The 21,339-nt window shown below is 42.3% G+C and overlaps 1 protein-coding gene and 1 long non-coding RNA gene across 18 annotated transcripts in view; one reads left to right on the top strand and one right to left on the bottom strand.

The window, feature by feature from the left end:
* Positions 1 to 21,339, bottom strand: part of LOC107051622 — a 77,053-nt gene that overhangs the window by 29,119 nt on the left and 26,595 nt on the right. The window lies entirely within an intron of this gene.
* The window catches only part of HIC2 (hypermethylated in cancer 2), a 75,403-nt gene that overhangs the window by 43,893 nt on the left and 10,171 nt on the right, over positions 1 to 21,339 (top strand). For 3 of the 16 annotated variants that reach the window (XM_015275229.4, XM_046901110.1, XM_040647985.2), the window contains exon 2: positions 16,677 to 16,815. The gene's annotated coding sequence lies outside the window, so the exon portion shown is untranslated. 16 annotated transcript variants of the gene reach the window in all.

Genomic DNA, 21,339 nt, shown 5'->3' with positions numbered 1-21,339 from the left:
AATCCACTGCTTATCCTGCTGATATTCCAGTAGGCAGGTTCCTGGATGTCCAGTCTGTGGCTGTGGATGAGCTTCACCTCTCAAGGCCAGGCTGGGACATGTGTAAGGCACCTCTCATGGTGAGAGGGCTTCTGGATCGGCTGAAGCACAACAGGGTTAATAGCTCAAATATACCTGAGGTGTGTTCTGGCAATGAGTCACTGATAGCCTTCTAGCAGCCACGGGACAGTCAGGTGAAGTTTGCACTTATTTCACATACCGACAACTGTTAGACAAAGCCTTCCTCACAGGGTTGGTGTCTTCTGACTTCAGGAACAAATGGTTCAGTCTGCTTTGACATTTATGCAATGGCAGGGACACAGTACATGCATTGACTTTTAAATCTGCTTTTGCTGAGATACTTCTTTTCATTTCAGTCTCCTTAATGTCGTAAAGGATTTCATTCAAAGTTAAGAGACCAAGGAACTTGGAATGCTTGTTTTCCCTTTCTAAGTTGGTGAATAAGGACTAGATATGAAGAGAAGCAAATATCAGCTAGCTCTAAATTTTGAAGCATGAGGAAATGAGAATTCAGTTTTAAATCCTCAGCTGCAGCTCACTTTAATAAATCAGTTTGTTTTAAACATTAGACGTGTTCTGACAAACACTTAGTATGGCAGATAAGGAAATGAAGTCAGAAAATTCTCAATGGATGGTTATTTTTTGAAGTTTCAGGCAGTATGATTCAAACGTGAAAAATAAAATGTCTAATAAAAGTCACTGTCTGTTTATTAAAATAATAGAAAAGAGGGAGAATGCCAGTTGGATAAATACCTGTAAAACAGAATACATGTTTCAGCTGGAGCTTGTGTGGCCCTCTGGTTAGCATAAACTAATACCAAATGGAGAGCAGACTATATTTAGTTGCAAATCAATACGGCTTAGCAGTTACCAGTCACTGATCATCCTTCATGAAAATAACAGGAGTGTGAATGTAAAACAAGATTAAAATCGGTAGCTTTAAATTACTTTGATTTAAATCCACCCTTCCCCCATCACTTAATGCTATTTGAAAAAAAGAAAAACAAGTAAAAGCACATTAACTGCTGGCATGGCACTGCCTTGATCTTCCTGTATCTGCTGCTCTGTGACAGTTACAGAGAACTCCCTCTGTGTTCATTCATTCAGTGACAGTTTGGTCCCCATTTTCCCCCCTTCCTGTTTCTCTCATCTCCTTACCACCCCCAAAAATTAAAAATGGGCAACTGAGTTTTAAATTTGTCACGCTTTACGTACTTCTCAAGGTATGTGAGCTGCATCTGCAGATGAGTGCACCTGGCCTCATGCTCCTGTCTGCTGTGTGCTTAAGACAAACTGCGGGAGAGTCCAAGAGAGGTTTTCCTGATTTTGCTCTTGGTCACATGTTAGTACTGTAACTTCAGAAACTTAGAATTAATTATGAGGCAGGCAGTCCAATGGTGAAATAGCTTGCAATTTATTTGAACTCTGAAATTCTGCTTTTTAAAACTGTGTAAAACTTTCCAATAATTTGCTCATATATATCAAGAAAAAAAATCACCTTACTTATGTGGTTCCTCAAAAAAGGAGAGCTACGGTTAATTTCTTCTTACTAATAGTGAGATGTTTGCCATTTTCTGCTGTAAAACTTCTTCAGTTACATAAGGCAAGTGTTTCATTTAAGGGGACACTGTCTAGGATTTTATGCCCCCTGACAAGCATGTCATGAAATAGCTGTAGGTTGGTAAAGAACCTCTGCTGGATTAAAAGCCTGCAACTACTGACAAGAGTGGGAGTTGAGCATTTGGATGGAGGTCTTTAAGTCTCATGGACAGCTCTCAGCTACTCCTGCTTGAAACAAGCTATTTTGTTTCACCATTAAATTCAAACTTCCTGGAAAATGCAAGTACTGCTACCTTCCAGTTTTCCCGAATTCTGACATTTTTACTTGTAGTAAAATGAATCACTGCACTCCTGTACTAAATGAGGGGCCTTTTTCAGCTTCTTAATTCTTTGTTTCCGTATAAGATTCATCATTAACTATGAACATTTCTCAAAGTGTATGTCCCGTATATTGTGCAATTATAAAATACAGTTGGACCTCCATTTGTCTGTTGGTGACACAGACCTGCCCTTGTAGTTTGGTCTTGAGTTGCTCATGAAAGACATGACAGCGTATATTCTAAGATCTCACGACAAATGCGTAGAATTAAGTGCTCCTACCAGACTGGCAGCTCACTGCCCGGGAAGTCACTAATGCTACAGTTCCCAAAGTGAAAAGAAAATACAGAAATGTTAAATTTTGGTTATAACAAACTGCTCAACATATAGACTCCTCTCATCTGAGAACACGAGGCAGCATTTGTAACAGATGTTTGCCTTGTATTCAAAGACACGGTGTAATAAATGGTTAAAGAGTTCACCTGGCTTTTAATGCAGATTTTTATGGCTATGAACTTGAGACCTCCTGAAAATGAGAAATAGCACTAGGGAGAACTGTACATGTTACTAGGGGTAGACGGATTTAGGGGGCTTTGGGTCCTGCTTATCTGAGAAGGATGAATCATGGAATGGCCTTATTCTGGGATTCATTTGAACAGAGTTGGCCAGCGGGCGAAACAGAGGACTGGAATATACAGAGCACATGAGACTCACTCCTTGCTTCCAGTCTGTGCTGGACTGATGAGCTGGGTGCATCAAGCCCTCTGCGTCACCCAGCCCTGGAAAGAGTTACAGAGCAGAAGTGGCCTGAAAAAGTTACCTATGTCACCTCCTACCTACATCAGCAGAATGTATTTTTTTGGTGCCACCTACACTGCTGCCAGTGGCTCACAGTGCCTGGGGCCATTTGTCATAGAGATGAGCAGACAAACCTGATGTGCGATCAAACCTGGAAATCGGAATTAATTAACCAATGGAATAACTCATGTGCTCTCTCCTAAAAGCTGTTCCCTGAATATAAGAATCACTTGCTGGAAAATGAAGGAGGAATAAGACAGGAGGATCCTGTAGGGCTCTGCAGCCCTCTACCTTTGTGCCCAACTGCTGGTCAGCAGCTTCCTGCCTCTACTCTTGTTCAGTCTGCTTGTCAAGGGCAAGATGCCCTTCATGAGATAGGTGGCAGGGGAGCAGTTCTTCATGCTGAAGAATATCTTTGCATTGTGATGCAGAGTAATAGTAAAATCAAGTATCTTTTTCTCTTTTTATTATCTGTGCCAGTCACTAAGATGTGATATAGGAAATGCCATTGATGCATTTGCTGTCCTAAAAACTTCTGTGTTGGCTTTTTCAGCTGGTCAGGCCAGCAGCTAGTATCCTCCAAGGCTCAATGAAGAATTAGGTAGAAATTGCCCAGGGGTGTCTCTTCCCACACTGACTTGAAGAGATGTATGAGGTTCACTCTCCTTTGTCCTTCCTTCATCCTGCACTAGCTGTATCTGTCTTGTGCCCAGTCAGCATTTTCTGCTTGGGAATGGCTGAGTGGACTTCTCTCTGTTAGCCATGTATCATTTTTTTAGTTAAAGAAGACTTCTAAGAGTGTCTGTTTGGCATAAATCAGTTGAGAATTTGCGAGTAATAAGAGCAGATGAAGGAAAGAAATGAATTCCTGGAGCCCTCCTTTCCCTTGGTAGTGCCTTGTCACTGCTCTTGCAGGAGGTCTCTCACTCACCCCTGAGCTGATCCAGCCACTGGAGCATAAATGCTGGAGGCTGCGTTGCAGGGTTGCTGTCTGTCTCCAGAAAGCTATGTGGCGAGGGCTCCACAGCATGGAGAGCAGCTCCTCCCATGCAAGGAGTTAACAGGACACCGCCAGGGGCAGCTCCAGCTGGTATGCACTGGTACTAATATAATCCCCTAGGACTGTGTCCATGAGACACAAGTGTGACATGTGAGGTATTTAAGGGGACACACCTGTTCTAGGCACAGTCCTGGGCACTTCATGCCTTGGAAATGGGAGGTTTTGGTGGAGCAGGAAGGACTTCCATTTCATCTACAGGAGGGCTTTTCTTTCTTCTTCCTCCCCAGCTTATATTATTTTATAAGTTCCTAATATTTTGCACTCCTGTGGCCTGTTAGCACTGGGCTGTTTCAAGGGCCAGGATAGCGTTTGCATCTGAACTTTTTTTTACCTTAGTGTGCAATTTCAGAGTGATTAGCATGAGAGAACAGCTTCTGGACTGAGTGATGATTTGGGTGTAACCACTCCCAGGAAAGGGCAGAGAATTCGGAGAATGTTGTCTATGTGTGGGGCTGGGTTTTTCAGTCCTTTAGATGATTTAGATTTCATGTTGCATTTACTTGTATTTTTATTATAAGATTTCTGTCATGCAATTTGGAGTAGTAAATCACATAAAATTGATATAGACTTAGCAAATTTTGTACAAAAATATTTTGCCCCTTTGCTTTGAAACCTCTGAGTGTCTTTCTTCTCTCCTATTACATCCCCATCCCCAAAACTGTGAAATGGCTACGTTCGATAGAGACAAAAAAAGTGAGCAAATGCAAAATGTCTCATAGCTGTGTAGTATAAAGAAATTGAATTGCCTAGATTTTTATCCCTCTTTTTAAAGTTAACTTGGCAGTTGTTTGGCAGAAGGGTTTGTTTGTTTGTTTGCTTTTGTTTTTTTTTTTTTGCCATTGAAAAGGGGATGTATTAAGATGAAGAAAAAAAGCTGCAGAATTTGCCATATGATTTGATTATAGCTATTGCTTGTTTTGGTCTTTTAAGCAGAATGAATTTTTTTTCTCTCAGACTTCTTTTTATCTGCTTTTTTTGGATATCATTGCGGAATCTCCTAGTTTGCCTTGGTACCACTCTCTATACCACTTCTTTCCATGTATTCTGGCCCGTGGTGTTTGAAGTGCTTGTAGATATGGGACAGCACCTAGGATTGGGGCCAAGATTTCTCCTGTACCCAATAGATGGTTGTGTGAAAATAGCAGCAACTGGAGGGTCTTTCCCTCATATCTTTATTTTAAATTGAAGTTGCCAGTAAACATCCAGTATGCCAGCGGGTTTTGAACTAATGGTGGCTGGTGGAAATACAGAAGACAGAGCAAAAGGCATGTTTTGTTTTAGAACTTCGTTAGTTTTGGCAGTTAGATTAATCTTTTCTGTAAAAGCTCTGAATTCTGAGCAAGGTGAGGTAGAATAACCAGACCCTGAGGGGACAACAAATTCTCCTCTTCATAAACAAAATGTTGTTGGCAAGGGAGGAGGCCCTGGACTGGAGATTCCTTGGCTCCAGCCTCACGTGGCCCATGGGATAGCCTCACTGTGAGAAGGACGTTGACTCTTATTGCATGGGGATGTACATCTGGAATCTTGTTAATACTTATCTGAAAGGTGCCTGCAGTGCGCCTAGGACCTCCCTGCCTGCATAGGTGAGCAGAACTGCTGACTAAAACCCATGTTTTTTAGTCCCTGCATGCTGGTGTTCAGTTTTGCCAGCCCCAAAGTCTGAAATACATTTCCTTCCTTGGGGGCAGATACTGGTTTCAGTCTTGTGTAGGCACATTTTTGTACGGATTAATGCAAAAATACCTTTGACTATGACACTATGAAGCAGAATATCTCATTGTAAGGGAAGTCTCATCCTCAGCTAGGTGTGGTGCCCCCCCAAGACTTGGCTCTTTATCTCTGCACATCACTGAATTTTGCTGAACAGACAGCCCTAAGCAAGATGCGGCCTCCCTAACCTTGCTAGCTGGTGATGTTGGACTCTCTCCCACCCCTGTCCCTACTGGATTCTCAAATACTTAATCAACTTCCAACTAAAACAGGGATTTATCCAGTTTCTTTTTTCTTTTTTTTTTTTGTTCCTTAACTTCACCCCACTGCAAATTGTCCCTGCTCAGTTGTTTCCAAAGACTAGCATCTCCAGGGAAGGGGTTATAAATTACTAATTTAAAGCCTGCAACAGGATAATTAACTAACCAGTTTGATGTAAATGGCTTAATGGGGCTTTACTACCCCCTTTGAACTTAAAGTAGCACTAAAAAGTAAACTGTAAATACCTGCAAGGAAAGTACTGACATGCTTGAATGTAGGGCTGTTTGGTTTCAAGGAGCAAGCCTGCTGGACTTGCCAGGAATCCAGTGGCCTTGTCTGACAGCAAACTTGTCAAAGGGCTGAGAGAACTAATCAGGCACCCCTTTGGGAGGGCTCTGCTATTTACCTTAGTTCTTCAGGAAATGCATAAATTCTGATATATCAGGCTTTCAAACCTGCCCTGCCTGCTTTGGAAAATTTAAATCACAGTTTAAATGCAACTGTAATGAATTTCATCAGGCTGGATTGAAGAAAAAAAAGCCCTGAGGGAGAGGCAGCTACTAGAGTCCACCCTAATTTTCTTGGAGTTCTATTTGCATTAAGATCTGGCAAGTCTGGGCAGAAAAGAGTATTACATTTTATTTAAGACTTGTTACCCACTGAATCTGCTGAGACAACACCCTGCAGCCCTGCAGCAGATTCCAGTTTCTGATGCATTTTGAGGACTTTTGGGAGAATCTCCAAACTTCCATTCTTGCTGGGCTGTTAGAAAATTCCAAGGGAGGAAGCCAGCAAATATTAAGCATCTATATATGATGATCACTACGAAGGGGAAACATCTCATGTTGTTAGGCATTGATCTCACTTCTGACTGGGGTGTCAGGGGAGAACTCCAGTCCCAAAGGCAGGCAGCAGTCCTTCTCTGTTCCTCCTGCTCCAGAGTGCTGCTCTGTTCCATCTTCTCATTGCACAGGCACCATTCAGAGCCAGCAAAAATTTTCACTGACTTTCTTGTCTTCAATGCTTCTCTGTCTCACCACCATATTCCACCTATCGCCAGCAGGCTTCCTGGATAGTGGAGGATGTTTTGGAGTTTAAGCACAATCCTCAGTTACTACTGTGATCTCCAACAAAGAAGATCTGGTTTTACAACCAGCTCTGATAAGTGTTCCTGGTTCTTGGCTGTGCTTTCCTGCATGCTTGACTGCACCACAGTGTAACACCATGAGCTGTGAGGCTGTAAGACAGAGCAAGTCCAGGCTCAATGGAGGAGAGCAAGACCTAACCTCTTCACTGGCATCTCTGCTTTGGATGGACTATAACAGATCTGGATCCCTCATCATCTGTAGCTATGGATCTATTTCTCTGTCCTTTATTTTTTGTTGGTTTTTTTTTCCTGACCTGCAAAATGAGAAATAATGCACTTGTCTTCTCTACTTGCAATGTTAATGCTGGCTTTAAAAAAAGAAAAGCACAAAGCACTGATGTCTGTTGAGGAGGGCAGTGACAGAGAAGTGCAATATCTTAAAACACGTGCACAACATAGGATTCAGCCCTGCACACTGATGGCTCAGGTGTCAATGGACCAAATGCACCTCTTGGAAGAAGAGGTGACAACACACAGCCCCTCCATGCTGACCACTGCTTGCTGTGTGTGGGTGGGAGCAGTGTGGGTTTGGAGCTGATGGTGTCAGCAGGATGTGAGAGCAGAGCCTGCCCAGCTTCCTGTGCTGGGCTGTAGCTGTTAATCCTTCCCATTTATGAGCACTAACCTAGATCACATATTAAAAAAATTTAAAAACGCCATGTGCTACTGGAGAGGGAGACTTACAAGTAGGAGAGCCTTGCACAGATACAGTTTTGATGGCTGGAGACTCCACCTGAGCGTGCCAGCATTGGTATCTTTGCATCTGACTGGGCAATGCAAACACTCCATCTTAATCCATCATTCTCACACGCTGACCTCTGCCCAAGGGGAACTTCTGTGAAGCTTGTTATTCCCAGATAACTTCAGCTATTTCCTTACTTCCCGGCACCACCCCTCTGTGTGCCCAGCTGACTGTGGTGCCTTCCAGCCTTTTATGGCAGATCTTTTGGATTTGCTTCCCTCATAGGAAGGCAAAAGGGCATTCAGGGAGTGTGTATGGCAGGAGGAACAAGGCCTGTGTTTCGAGGGGGGGATTCTTGTCACAAGGATTTTCTAATTTTTACCCCCAACAAAACTTCCTTTAGATTATTTATTCCTCAGTCAGTCCTATGAATAGTAAGATTAATGAAAAAACAAATTAACAAGAAAGTTTTTTCATATGAGGAAAATAAAATTCAGTTAAAGAAAAATGTGGATTGTAATAATCATCCTTCCATTCAAGTGAGAGATGCTCTGAGTTGAGGCTTCTTTCTGAAGTTCTGTTATGCTTCACATAGCTTCTAAAAATCATATGGAAGTTTTATAAAAGTAATAATAAATACATATAGAAAAAAGTTAGCAAAACTTAGTTCCATACACTTTTTGTTTGAAAACCCACCAAACCTGATACTCGTATTAGATTTTTTTGGTTCAAGACTAACAGGGAAAATATGAGCAGTAACCCAGGGCCAGCACTTTCAAAGACTGCTGCTAAAGAATGAACAAATCATGTGTAACGGTGCCTTCTTGACCTTTCCTCTGTTTTTATAAATGCACAAAAAATTAATCATCACTTTCTGGCTACTGCAAATAATAGAAAGTTCTGTGACAATTAGAATATAATGAAGACAAATTTTAGAGTGGTGTCCGCTGCAGGGTCTTGGGTGTGTTCACTGAATTGCCTTCTACTTAGAGAAGGGCTGGAAAATCCAAGTCCTTTCCCAGCATGTGAAAACCAACCTTTTCAAAGGATGTGGTGGTTGTACCAAATCACCTTGTCTGTTTGAAAGCAAATGCATAGTTCTGGAACTATCCACCTCTGCAAGGGCCAGCATTCTCGCGTGCAGCTGGGCTATATTACATCAATTTGATAAATTACTATATACCTTTTTTTCCTACGGGCAAGTGCCTGCTATTTCTCCTCTGCACAACTTGAAAAGGGTTTTTATGTGAGTCTTCTTACGCTGAGGTAGCAGAGAAAGAAAGTGTGTGGAAGCCATGTTAGCATCATGGTGGCCTCCCTACAGAAGAACAGTCTCTTAGACAACAGATGTATTCTACAGTATTCTACAGTGGAGGATCCCTATGGCAAGAAGGATGCCATCAGTGCTACAAATTCAAGTTCTTCATAGGAGATGACTAATGTTTGTTTTTGGATTTGGGGGGGGTGCATTTCCTGTTGATAAAAAAAAAACTATCACGGTGTCTGCCAAGAAAATGCATGAAGGAAACAGGTTAATCCCAGATTAACTGACCTGATGAGTCAGAGAGAGTAGATGACATCAAAACACGCCACGTCATATGAGGAAGATGAAGCATATCAAGCTCAGGAGCCTCAGGAGGTGCATGTTTTGGAGCACCTGCACTGTGGCATAACAACACAATGATTTATTTAGCCCTTCTCCAAGAAAAAAACTGAATGTGGCTGAGTAATGTGCATCTAAGAACATGAGACTTGAATACAGGTGTTTGGGAAAGCACAGCGCTAAAAGAGAGGTTTTAGTCCAAACATATCCACATTAAGTACACTTCTAGCATCACCTGGGAGTCCTGATGCTGGTTACGTTAGCGGATTCTGCTGCAAGTGTTAACAATGTTTTTTTTTTTTTTCCTTTCAGTCTAACTTCTAGAATCAGTGTTTGTTGTGGCTGTTAGCAGTGGTTTGCACATGCTTTACTCCTTTGGCCAGATCCTGATCACATTTATGGAGCTGTTAAACTGCTGAGTTGTTGCATCTGTGTAAGGGAGGTTTCAGTCCCTCTGGCTGTTTTGGTTTTGCTGCTTTGGTTCTGTTTGCGGGTTTTTTTTTTTCTTTGTTTGCTTGTTGTTGTTGTTTTGTTTTTTTCCTTAACCAATTTCTTGCTGACAGGGGAGAGCTCTGTGGGAAGTGATCTAGTGAACTTTTAAAATAGCCTTCTAGTGTTTTTGTTTTTTTTAAAGTCTTGCTCAATGTTTAAAATATATGCATTCTCCTTGTGAATTCTCATCTGAGTGCCTATGAGACCTGCCAGCCAAGCCTAAATCTTGCATGAGGTGAGGCCACATTTCTATTCTCAGAGCTCTCTGGAACAGACACTTGGTACACCTGTGTCTCCTGATAAGTTTCAGTACTGTCACAACTTCACCCCTCATGCCTGTTTCTCAGGTACCTCCTGTTTCTCCCAAGGTTATCTGCTATGAATATAATCTTCTCCAGCTTTCAGTCACCCACACCCATCTTGAAGAGAATAATTACCAAATGAGATGGTTTTAATAGTGCTGAAAGAAGGAAGGTGATCCAGTTTGTGGTTCTGTTTTAGGCTTGTTTCTGACAGGAAATAAATGCACAGATGACACAGCAACTTCCTTAAGTGACATTTGTGAAGTGAATAGCTTTTGAAATAATTAAACCTAGATATTTAAACACTTTGATAAATCATTGATCTAAATGTGTAAAATTTCCCCAACTGTTCTGGAACCCACAGTTCCATGCCGAGGTCTCAATCTCAGTACAAAATCCAGTTGTTCTTTAACAATTCTTGGGCTGTTGGAGATAACTGTGGAGTCTATCATTCACCTGTCCAGAAACCAAAACAGTATTTGCACCAAGCTAATAGAGATGCCTTGGATGATGTTGCTATCATTCAGCATGTGACACACAAGCCAGAGAATGCACAGTATTAGAGTGATCATAAACCTGAAAACATTCTTAAAATGAACAGAGAAAAAAAGGCAGCAAGTAAGAGTTTCAGGTGATTATGCCAACTTTGCTATGCTTTAAACCAGCTTGCAGCACGCCAGGACTTAATGTACTATAAATCAACAGAAATGAAAGAGAAGCTGTCTCTATAGACTATGTGATGCAACTGGTGAGCAATGCATCAGATATTGAGGTGCTCTGTATAGAGTAAGTGCCTACAGATACAAATGCTGCGCAAAAGAATCATTAGTGACACACACACACATTCTGGCAAACTAGACTGTATTTGGTGGGAGGAAAAGACTCTCCTACAGCTTTTAACATCATCCTTATCATGATCATCTCGTGATAAAATATTAATTTCTCCAGCATGAATAAAAGCATAACACACCTCCCAAATAATCTTTTAAAGTAAGAACAGATTGGCACATCAGAGTAAACCACGTCAGAACAACTGGTCTCATCCTACAGCATTACTACCCAGAGTTCAGAAATGGGAACAGCGGTACTTTGTCAGGCCTTAGAGCCACCTCTTTGCTTTAGTCTGGCAACTATTTACTATCACTAATAATGTGCTTTGTAAACTTACACAGTGCTTTATGAAGTAAGATAAGTTTCCTATTTTAATGCAGTTATCATCTTGTGTGATGATAAGGGGTGCAGATTGTCCCTTGGATGTTCATAAATAGCATGAGTTTTATTAAGTGTTGGGTCACAGAATCATAGAATGGTTTGGTTGGAAGAAGCCTTTAAGATCATCTAGTTCCAACCCCTTGCTATAGGCAGGGACACCTTCCTCTAGCCCAGGTTGCTCACAGCCCCATCCAGCCTGGCCTTGAGTGCTTATGGGGGGGAGGGGGGGGGGAAATCCACAGCATCACTGGGCAACCTGTTGCAGTGTCTCACCACACTCATAGTAAAGTGTGGTAGGAAGAATTTCTTCCCATTATCTAGTCTAAATCTACCCACTTCCAGTTTAAAGCCATTTCCCCTCTTCCTGTTGCTACATGCCCTTATAAGAAGTCCCCCACCCCAGCTTTCCTGTAGGGCCCCTTCAGGTACTGGAAGACTGCTGTAAGGTTTCCCCAGAACCTTCTCTTCTCCAGGCTGAAGAGCCCCAGTTCTCTCAGCCTGTCCTTGTAGGGGAGGTGCTCCGGCCCTCTGATCACTTTCATGACCCTCCTCTGGACCCATTCCAACAGCTCCATGTCCTTCCTGTGCTGGGGTCCCCAGAACTGGACACAGTACTCCAGGTGGGGTCTCACAGGAGCAGAATAGAAGGGCAGAATCACCTCCCTCAACCTGCTGGTCACACATCTCTCGATGCAACCCAGAATACAGTTGGCCTTCTGGGCTGCAAGTGCACACTGCCAGCTCATGTTGAGTCTTTCATCATTTGATACTCCTAAATTCTTCCCAAGGCTGCTCTCAAGCCAATCTCTGCCCAACCCATATTTGTGCTCGAGTCCTTTCAAACCTGGGGCTTTTCCTTCTCTGTAACAACACTTTCTAGTCAAGTGCTGAAATAAGGATTTTTACACCTTTGTCTTGAAGGCTGGAACAGAGTGGGCATTCTTCTGCTTTGCTTGCAGTGAAAAAGCAAAACCCAAGCAGAGTTCCTGTGCAGTGACTGCTGCTCTGTATGAGTTTCATCCACTGCCTTTGCTTGTCTCTATGTGACTACAAATCTTGAGTTTGGGCGATGGCAGCAGAGAGCCAGCTTGTGTGTATGTGTTTGTGTGTTTTAAACAAACAAATGATGGAACAGCAACTTCAACAAATTGTGAATGGTGCTAATTTGTTATAGTTTTGCCTTCTGGCAGTGTTGAGTTAGAAGCTGAGCAGTCTGGAACTGATGAGAGAGCTGCTGGTTCTTTTGCTGTAAGGTGTGTGTACAGTTCATTATGATGTGCTCAGGGGGTCCTGTCCTGAGGAACTTCCAGATTACAAAAGTACATGCACAGGCTTCCAATCTCCTTTTCAAAACCAAATCCTTGGCCAGAATTACCTTTTTCTCTGATTTGCCCCTCCTCTTTCACCTTTTTTTTTTTAAATGAAGACATGTTTTGAGTCTTGATTTATGACCTATCATTTGTGTGTTTTGAGAACTGTCAGAAAATCCTTGACGCTGACAAGAATACTGCACAGAGAAGGAAAGATACTTTGCATTGTATCAAAGTTTTCAACATCCCATAATGCTGGGCCACTTTTCGTAACTGCCTGCAGTTGTAATCACTGAAGCTGAGAAACCCTCTGACAGAGAAGGCTGGCCAAATGTGCCTGATATATCTGCTGCCCTGGACCACTGTTGTGCATGGAAGCCCTCTGAGGAGGATTTTGGAAGCATAGGTAGGGCGACCTCCTTGCAGCTAGTAAATGGAGTTTACAAAAGTCTGTAGTCTCAAGTGAAGATGAGAGAGGAATTACAGATGAAATGAGAATTTGAGGCACCAGCTGAAGAGGAAGCCAAGGAAACATGAAGAACTCTGAACGTGTGTAAAATCACATAAAGCATTCAAGTATCTCACCATAAGCCCTGCTTTCCCCTTAGGATATCTTCATCTTGGATGGATTTGGCTGCAATGCAGATAGTTTGCAAGACCTTGAGTCTGTAAGGCCTTCTGCTTTTACAAGCAACAGTGGCTTTCTGGCATCCTCTCATTTGGCAGGCTCAAAGCGGCAGAAACACAATGTGGTCACAAAGCACCCCGTGTATGAGGTTCAAGATGGTAAGTTAAGCATCCAATTTGGAAAGGTGCTGGACAGGGTCTTGCCAGGGCCAACTGATTTGCTTGACAAACTTAACAGGAGTGAAGCATGCAGGAAGAATCCGAGGGCAGGTTAGTGCTTAGGGGCAAATGTTTATCTGGAAGTACAGGCTGGAGCACATAATAGGTTCTTGGGAAAAAAAAAAAAGAGAGAAATAAAAGCTGGAAAAAGTGCAAAAAGTGCCATATTTAAAGCATTGATTATTTGTGTTAAGGAGAACTGCTGCTGCTGCAACCACAGGCACAGATGAAATAAGTGAATGAAATATGATCTTGTAGAAAAAATGAGATGGCAAAGTCTGTTTCTGTGCTCACTGGCATCTGGCATATGGAAAGAGAGATAACATTTTGGTCCAAGGCTTTTAGTGCCCATGTCCTCCCTGCACCCCTTGGCATGGAGCTTAGCGTAATCTACTGCAACAAGTTCCCAACATTAGCAGTTTGCAGATGCTCCTGCACAGACTGCTTCTATCTGCAGAAAAAAATTGCTGAGCCTATGCAAGAAATAAAAATAAGCAGGCCAATTGGGAGGATCTTTATCAGACTCTCTCCCATTTCTTCCAGGGCTCTGAGGCCTTGTTTGCTCTAACAAACCCTGTTGAGGGCTCTGAGTCACAATAGCTAGTGGATTTAATGCTCCTAGCTGTCTATCTCATCCCCGTCCTGGAGATCCCTCTCCAGTCACAGGGACAGTTGAAAGAACCGTGCATTTGTTCCAGAATTGCTGCATTTCACAACCCAGCTATCAGCTTGTATCTGTGCTGACTCAGAGCCCTAAAGCTGTGCTGCAACTGGAAGGTTGCTGTAAGACAGTCTCAGTTAGAAAAGGGTCATGACATTCCTTCTCTACCACAGTGTGCTCTTGCTCCCAAAGCAATATCCAGCACAAAGCTGCTACCCCATACACCCCCTGCCAACCCTGGCCTATCACACTGAGGAACAGATCCCAAGGCTTAGGACCTTTAGCATCTTCTCATTCCATGTAATCCACTGGAGTGTAGATTCTGTCTAAAGCTCTCTAGGATTAGCTGGGAGGTAGTAACAGTCCTTTAGTCACATCCTAAATTCTTGCGTTGTGAAGGGAGAACTCTATACACCAAGGCTCAAAGGTATGTGGCAAACAGGAATTTTGAATACCACAGAGCCTGTACCTGCTATGTGGGTAGAGATACTATTCCTCTTATATGGACTCAGCTACTTTACTGAATATGTGGGTATTTTATTGGAATAAGGAGTCATTAGATCATCATCAGGTATGCCCGTCTCACTTGTAATGCAGTATCAAGCCAGGGCTGAGCCTTCTCAGTTGTTGCAGGGCTGCAGGAGCACCCAACATCTACTGCTTCTGAGCCTTTGTGTGCTTTGTGCCACTACTATGCTAAGATCAACTGTACTCTGCAGATTTGCCAGAAATTTTAGTGCCTGGCTCTGCCTGACAACATCTCCGATGTGTGTGCTTTTCCTTTCTCCTCCCATGTAAAAAGTTTCAGTAGTCTTCGTGTCAACAGTGAAAATAAATGTCTAATACACAAAAGCTCTGTTTAGGAATTGGCAGGAAGTTTCATTTCTGACTGCAGCGTGATGCTCTAGCAGCAGAAAACACCTCTGTGTTAAGCTGTTCTCTGCTAATCTCTGCCCTAGAGGGAAAACACAACTACAGAGAAGAGTTTCTTGCTTCACAGTAGCAAGAATTACTGTAATCTGGGTGTAAATCTGCACTAGAGCTACCATCTCAAAACCAGTCCAATAAATACCTTCATGCAGCATTCAGCCTTTCTTACACTGAGTACTGCTGGTATTGAGTGTTTCGCAGAGCCCTGATGCTGTACGTGCAGCCAGCAGTGTGTTGCTTTTATGCAAGGTGTGAGTTCTTGAAGAGTGGGAGCTCTGGTTCAGCAAATGCTCTTGGATCAGTATAGCCCAGGTCAGTAAGCAAACACATTTCACTTCTTTGTTGTATTGACAAGATTTAAAAATATACAGTACAGAGTAGTCAAAACAGGACAATCTGAGTACAAAAGCCCTATTTGTTCATTATGGAAGGGATTAAGTAACAGAACTGCGAGGATAAGTATGCAGATAGGAATGATGGGATGTGTCTGAGCCTAGCAGATGTCCAAGAAGAATGAAGACCTCATTCAGTGTCCTTTTCATGAAAACACTTTCTATCTGCCAAGCCACTGCTGTCCCTTACATTCACTCTCAGACAAATAAGATTCATTACTGTAAGTCTTTTCCATTCAGCCTTTTATCTTTTAAGGTTGAAAAGGTAATCAATATTCTTCTAACTTTTTAAATGTAAGATTTCTATCTACAGTAGCACAGATGGAGTCATGTGGCCATCAATGTGATATGAGCTATGCAAAGGGTCTAAAGCCCTGTCTTAAATCCCTGCGAGGCTGCAAGTTTATTTCTGCTGGTTTGGGTTTTTTACCTGCTCAGAGGAGCAACAATTGTAAAGAGAGGCCTGTACTTAACATCTTTCCTGAGAATGTCCTCCCTGATAACCCTGCCAGAGCTGACTGCAGAAACTCTTGGAAGAGGATATGCACTGCAGAGGATACCCTAGGTTTGACACGCTGAGTACATCAGTGGGATGTGCTTCTTCTTGGCATGAGAAGGATGTATTTCTTCTTTTGGGCAAGGAAGGGTGGAATTATACAAGTTTCACGACTCTCATATGAGCTGCAGTTCACTATGAATCAACATCATTTCCAGTCTCCAAGAATGGAGAATAAAGTTATTAGTGGAGCATCATTATAAACGGGAGGGTTCAATATTCTCTTTTTCTTCCTCCCTCCTTGCTCCACAGATGTAACAAAAGCCAAAGGACTCAGCCTGGATCCATGCCGTAACATCTAGAGATGTTATGAGAGAAGGATTTCAAGGGCTTGGGAAGGGGAACAGGGAAAAGGGAAGGATCAGTATTTAAGTACTACTTCCATTGTCTGTATGTGGGTAACAAGACCATGAAGCTCTGGCACCATTTTTTTTTTTTTTTTTTTCCATTATAGAAGCATTCCTAATGGTGATATTAGCTGCCTGGATTCCTGGGCAGTGGGGAAGCTGGTGCCGATAGCCTGGGATCTGCTGTTCTTGGATGTGTGTTCCCTGGTCCCCTTAAAGCTCAGTGCCATTGGAGTCCTGAATGGAGGTGTACAGAGCAAGTCATCAGGAAAATTGCAGAAGCCTTCCGCTCTCTTTCCGTCACAGATCAGCTCCGGGGAAATGGGTGGAGGGGAGGTTGTTTTAGTAGTTACATTTTTAAGGCAGATGGCCATTTTAAAATGTACGTTTCAATTTTGATTGCAGTTTTTTAATTGCATTTAACAGCGCCTGGTTCTCCATTCCGCATCCGTGCAGCCACGTTCTATTGATGGCCTGTTGTGATTTCAATGGAACATCATGGGATGTACCTGGCACGTCGGGCAGCACTGGATGGAGGTGCCTTTAGCCCAATGTACCTGGCATGGTAAGCGGCAACCAAGTGGTTAATCTGCATTCTACTGCTCGTAGTCTTGGCTTGTATAGCAAGGTGTTCCTGCTTTGCTACGGCCTTGCAATGACTGGAAATCACTTTGCTCTCCTGATGTTAGTGCTTTCATGCACACAGGGCCTCTATCCTCTTCACCCACGGAGATCTCCATTGCCTATACAGTTTGCCATGCAGAAGGGAAGGAACTAGCCATGTCAGGCTCTGCTTGTTATTCTAAGACAAGAAAAAGAAGGGATGGGGGACATCATCTGACTCCGTCTTCTCTCCTTTTTGGGTCAGGAGCTGGTAGCAGTTGAGCAGGTATTGCCCATGTACAAAATGTCCAAACATTGCAGCACAAAGGTACCAAACAGATGCTTGTGTCCATAAACCAAGCTACACAATTTCTGCGAGTGTCTTGCAAATTGCTTGAGGGAGACAGGATGGCAGATCTGTCTGGCACTAAATGGAATGTTACAAACTAGATAAGGGCCACTTTAAGTTTGCTGGTATGGTATCCTCTGTGAAATAATCCTCCATTCTCCTCCTTTCCATGTCTACACTTGCAACAGCAGCTGTGCATCCTGCTCTATCCTGCATGTTGCTTTCTCTCCCTTCCCCAGTTCTGCAGACCTCTCCCCTGTAACTTGACATGTTGGTCCTACCTATTTTGAAGTGTGAGATACTCTACTGTGAAAAACAAGGGCGCTGCATCCCATTTTCTGCTTGAGACCATCCCAAAGAGCTTTTGCTGTTCCACTGCAAATGTTGACAAAGTGCATGTTCTTGCCTCTGCTTCAATGTTCTGCTGTCTGCCTTCTCACAGGGGTTGGGGATAGAGAACCATTTGAGCTAACACAGTTCATGCATTCCTCTGTCTGCCTCTGCTTCTCTGGAATGTGAATACATTTACAAGGTATGGGCTAATGACCTGCCAACTGCAGCTCCTGGGGGGAAGGTCAGCAGCCCTGAAAGACCACCTCGCCTATACCTCGGTAAAGTCATGGAAGTAAGTTCTCTAGGGGTGTGGGGAAAGAAAGATCAGATGAGCCAGCAAACAGTAGGAAAGCCCTTCCCGCTAGGGTCTTCCAGTTCTCTAAAAAAGTTAGTTACTCTGAAACTGAAGGGTGAAGAATCCATCTGTTTCAGTTTCACCTAGATACGGTAGTAGCTGGACACAGCATTTTTAATGTTGGAAGTAACTTGGTGGGAAAAAGCAACAAAGGAAGCAATTGGTTTTGTTTGTCTTGTTCTTCTCCATGCTCACTACTGCATGTCTACTTGGTGCAGCAGAACTGCTTAGCAAGGTAGAGTAATAACTAAGCAGGACCCTATTTTTTCCTAAATACATTAGAACATGCATGCTAGGCTAATGCTTTAATGGCATCTAATTTGATACATCACATCTAATCTGTTTGCTGATTTTTATCTGCAATACTGTTAGTTCACTGTTCAGGTGCTCGGTGTATAGCCTTCTCATTCATCCACAAATCCGCTCTACAAAATGAGTGATTCCTTAGATCTGTTTTTGATTGGTTCTTTGCTTCAGTGTTGTTGCTTCTTAAAAGGTGAACAGTATTCATATGCTAAAATCTACAACAGGGGTGAAATCAAATAGCATCTCCTACTAGAGGCTGCTAAGATAACGCATTTAGCATTTATTCAGGAATTACTTTTAGGAAAAGATTTAGGAATATTAAAGAGACTCAAATCTGTAATGGATATGTAGATTTTATACTATTTACAGGGAGTGAAGGGATTCCTCTTCTCCGGTACTCTGGCAACCTAAGTGATTTCCAAAGTCTTTACAGAAATTGAGAGCAAATTACGTTTTTCCTGCTTTGTAGTGAGAGCAGCAAAGCTCCTGGAGCTGTTGGTGTGTTCTGCACAGTCTCCAGGCATGCTGGATGACTGCATGCTCAAGCCTGGGCACAGCAGCTCACAGTTACCCAGCTTCTTGGGCATTATTGCTCATGAAAATGCTTTTAGCTCACATAGCTTTGTTCAATGTGTGGCATTTGCTTGCAGCATTGCTGTAATCTGTGATTTGTGCTCTGTATTTTTCATATCTTTGCATGTGCTGTGTCGCAGTGTCATGGATGTGGTGGAGTAGTGGAGAGCCTCAGTCTTGCTTTCTTCCTTACTTGCACAAGAATACCTAAGCAAGTTCTGCTTTGAAAACTGTGTGTCTTGAATGACTGGGAAGCAACCTAAATCTGAAAAATCATCCCTAATGCTATTTGACCAAAGTCTTCTGTGATCCTGTTTTAAATGCAAAGGAGTGAAATTTTGCACACCAAATTCAATGCTGAAAGACTGTGACCCTCAGTGAGATATTTATATATTCTTGGCTTTGTTGCTGCTTTTTTGTTGTTGTTGTTTTATCAGAGAACTCCCTCTGAATAGGGAATTTGTGGTTTTTGTGTTGTTTTTTTTTTTAAATCTTCTTGCAGAAAACAGAAAAGGAAGGGTTCTTAAAAATCATACTGAAATACACAAAATATAAACGTCTGTTTTTTTTTCAGGGTCTTTTGGGGCTTGTTAATACTGGTGGCAATGTTGTCCACGTCTTCAAGGTTTGTTAAGAACCATTCTCTGCAAACTGATGGGTAGGAAGGTCTTCGTAAGGCTGCACCTGCCATTTGTTTGGGAAGATCTGCTCAGTTTTATACAGGACTTAACCTTGTAGTTATCTTTGATCCCACGCTTTCCACCAGAAGTGAGAACTTAGGAATGCTATAGGTCAAGGAATAATGCATGCTTCTCCTTTTGCTAACAAGATTTCCAGCATTCCCCTACCCAAAAAAATGCATCACTGCTAAAGAAGGGCTTGTAATTGGTCAACTCTGGAAAACATCTGGAATTAATTTATTTGTGTCCAGGACTGTACAAGATATATAAGCCAGGTATGCCAACAAAGGTATGTCAGTCAAAGGTGTGTTTTCTGACCTATGTTTTCTGTCCTGGTAAAAACTCTCAATGGGCAATTCCTGACAAACTTATATATGGAGCTCTAAACTTGGCTGAAGGTTTTGCCTGCCCTGTTCTATTACATTCATCTTGTTGGGCTTGCTAAATCCATGTTAGACTTCAGCTAACAAATTCAAATTCAATAGGTAGTGTTGTAGTGCTTAAACTTGACCAATGCATTTAAAATCTACTAGAGGTAATAACCTACCTCATACTTATGTCCTACTGAAATTTTACTTTTAAAATTTGACATGTGAGATAAATATAGGTAATTTAAACAACATGTACTATGCTAATTTTTCTGCTGCAGAACATACTGAGTTTTAATAATAACATTATCTTCCTCACAGAGGTCAGTAAAAAGCAAAATATAATTCTGGGTCTGCTTCGAGGGCTTTCCCTGCAGGTTCATTACCTCATTACCTCATTTCAAGATCATTTAAGGCAGAAGGGTTCCCATTTGTAGCTGCAACAAGCCTTCACTTTTTGCAAAGGTTTAGACAAACATGCCTGCAGATTTCTAGACCTCTGCTTCAAGTGCCATATGAATGGGAAAAAAGCTCACTTTTAGTTCAGGAACGCATATTTTTTTTATTAGTCTGTTCAGGAAAAAAATGCTGGCTCTGCTCTTTCCTCTCTCTTCCTGCATTTCTCTTTATGGAACACTTAAAAATTATACTGAGGGATTTTGCGTATTATATGCAAGGAGAAGCACCATTATATTTGCAGTGCAGTAATAGGTGGTCTCTTGCTATTGCTGAGCAGGATGCATTCGTATTTAGAGTCAGAGTGTTATGTTGCAAGCCAAGTTTTTGTTCTTCGCTATGAATCTATCTTGGTGACTCAGAAGTAAGTGCTTTTACTGGCCTGGTCAGATAAAAGTGGGCATTTGGTGCTTCTCTTGTTGCTTCTTCCTTTCAATCGGCAGTTCTGGAAGCAAGCTACTACAGCCAGATGCACTGCCTTTGTGCTGCAGCTCTGATGTAACCATCTACAGCAAAACTTGTTTTTAAAGTGCTTAACATTGTTCACTGGTGGTAATCCCTTTATGTTTTCAAGAAGCGGCAGGATGAGTTTCTATGACAGAAAAACTATAGAGAGAGAAGAAATAACTGGCTAAAACCATGGCAAGCCGCCTTTGGCTTTTTAAAGCCATCCATCTTGGGAAGCAGTATTAATGAGCAGTGAATCCACCATTTACTGTGGATCCCATCCACTGTGAAATGGATAGGAACGGAACAGAATAGCAGAACAGTCATTTTAGCTGTGAATCAAGGTGAAAAGCCACTGTGATCTGTGTGCACAGAATAGGGGCCACAAAATTCTACCAAATGCAAATTGCAGGCTGGCCAAAGAAAAAATGTGTCCTGTGGAAGAAGGGAGGTACCTGATTGGCAGATCATTTGGTAACTGAGGAGGTGCCATTCTAGCAAGTCAGCAGTTTGGGAGGAAAAACAGTCTTAGTTTACTTTTTGGTTGCTTCTTTCGTAAAGAAAAATCCTTTTGCTGTACAGAAACAGATGATGTAAATTTAACACCTTTCTGCAAAAT

This window comes from Gallus gallus, chromosome 15, assembly GCF_016699485.2.
Source record: "Gallus gallus isolate bGalGal1 chromosome 15, bGalGal1.mat.broiler.GRCg7b, whole genome shotgun sequence".
Lineage (NCBI taxonomy): Eukaryota > Metazoa > Chordata > Aves > Galliformes > Phasianidae > Gallus > Gallus gallus.
This window is presented reverse-complemented; position numbering and strand designations above follow the sequence as displayed.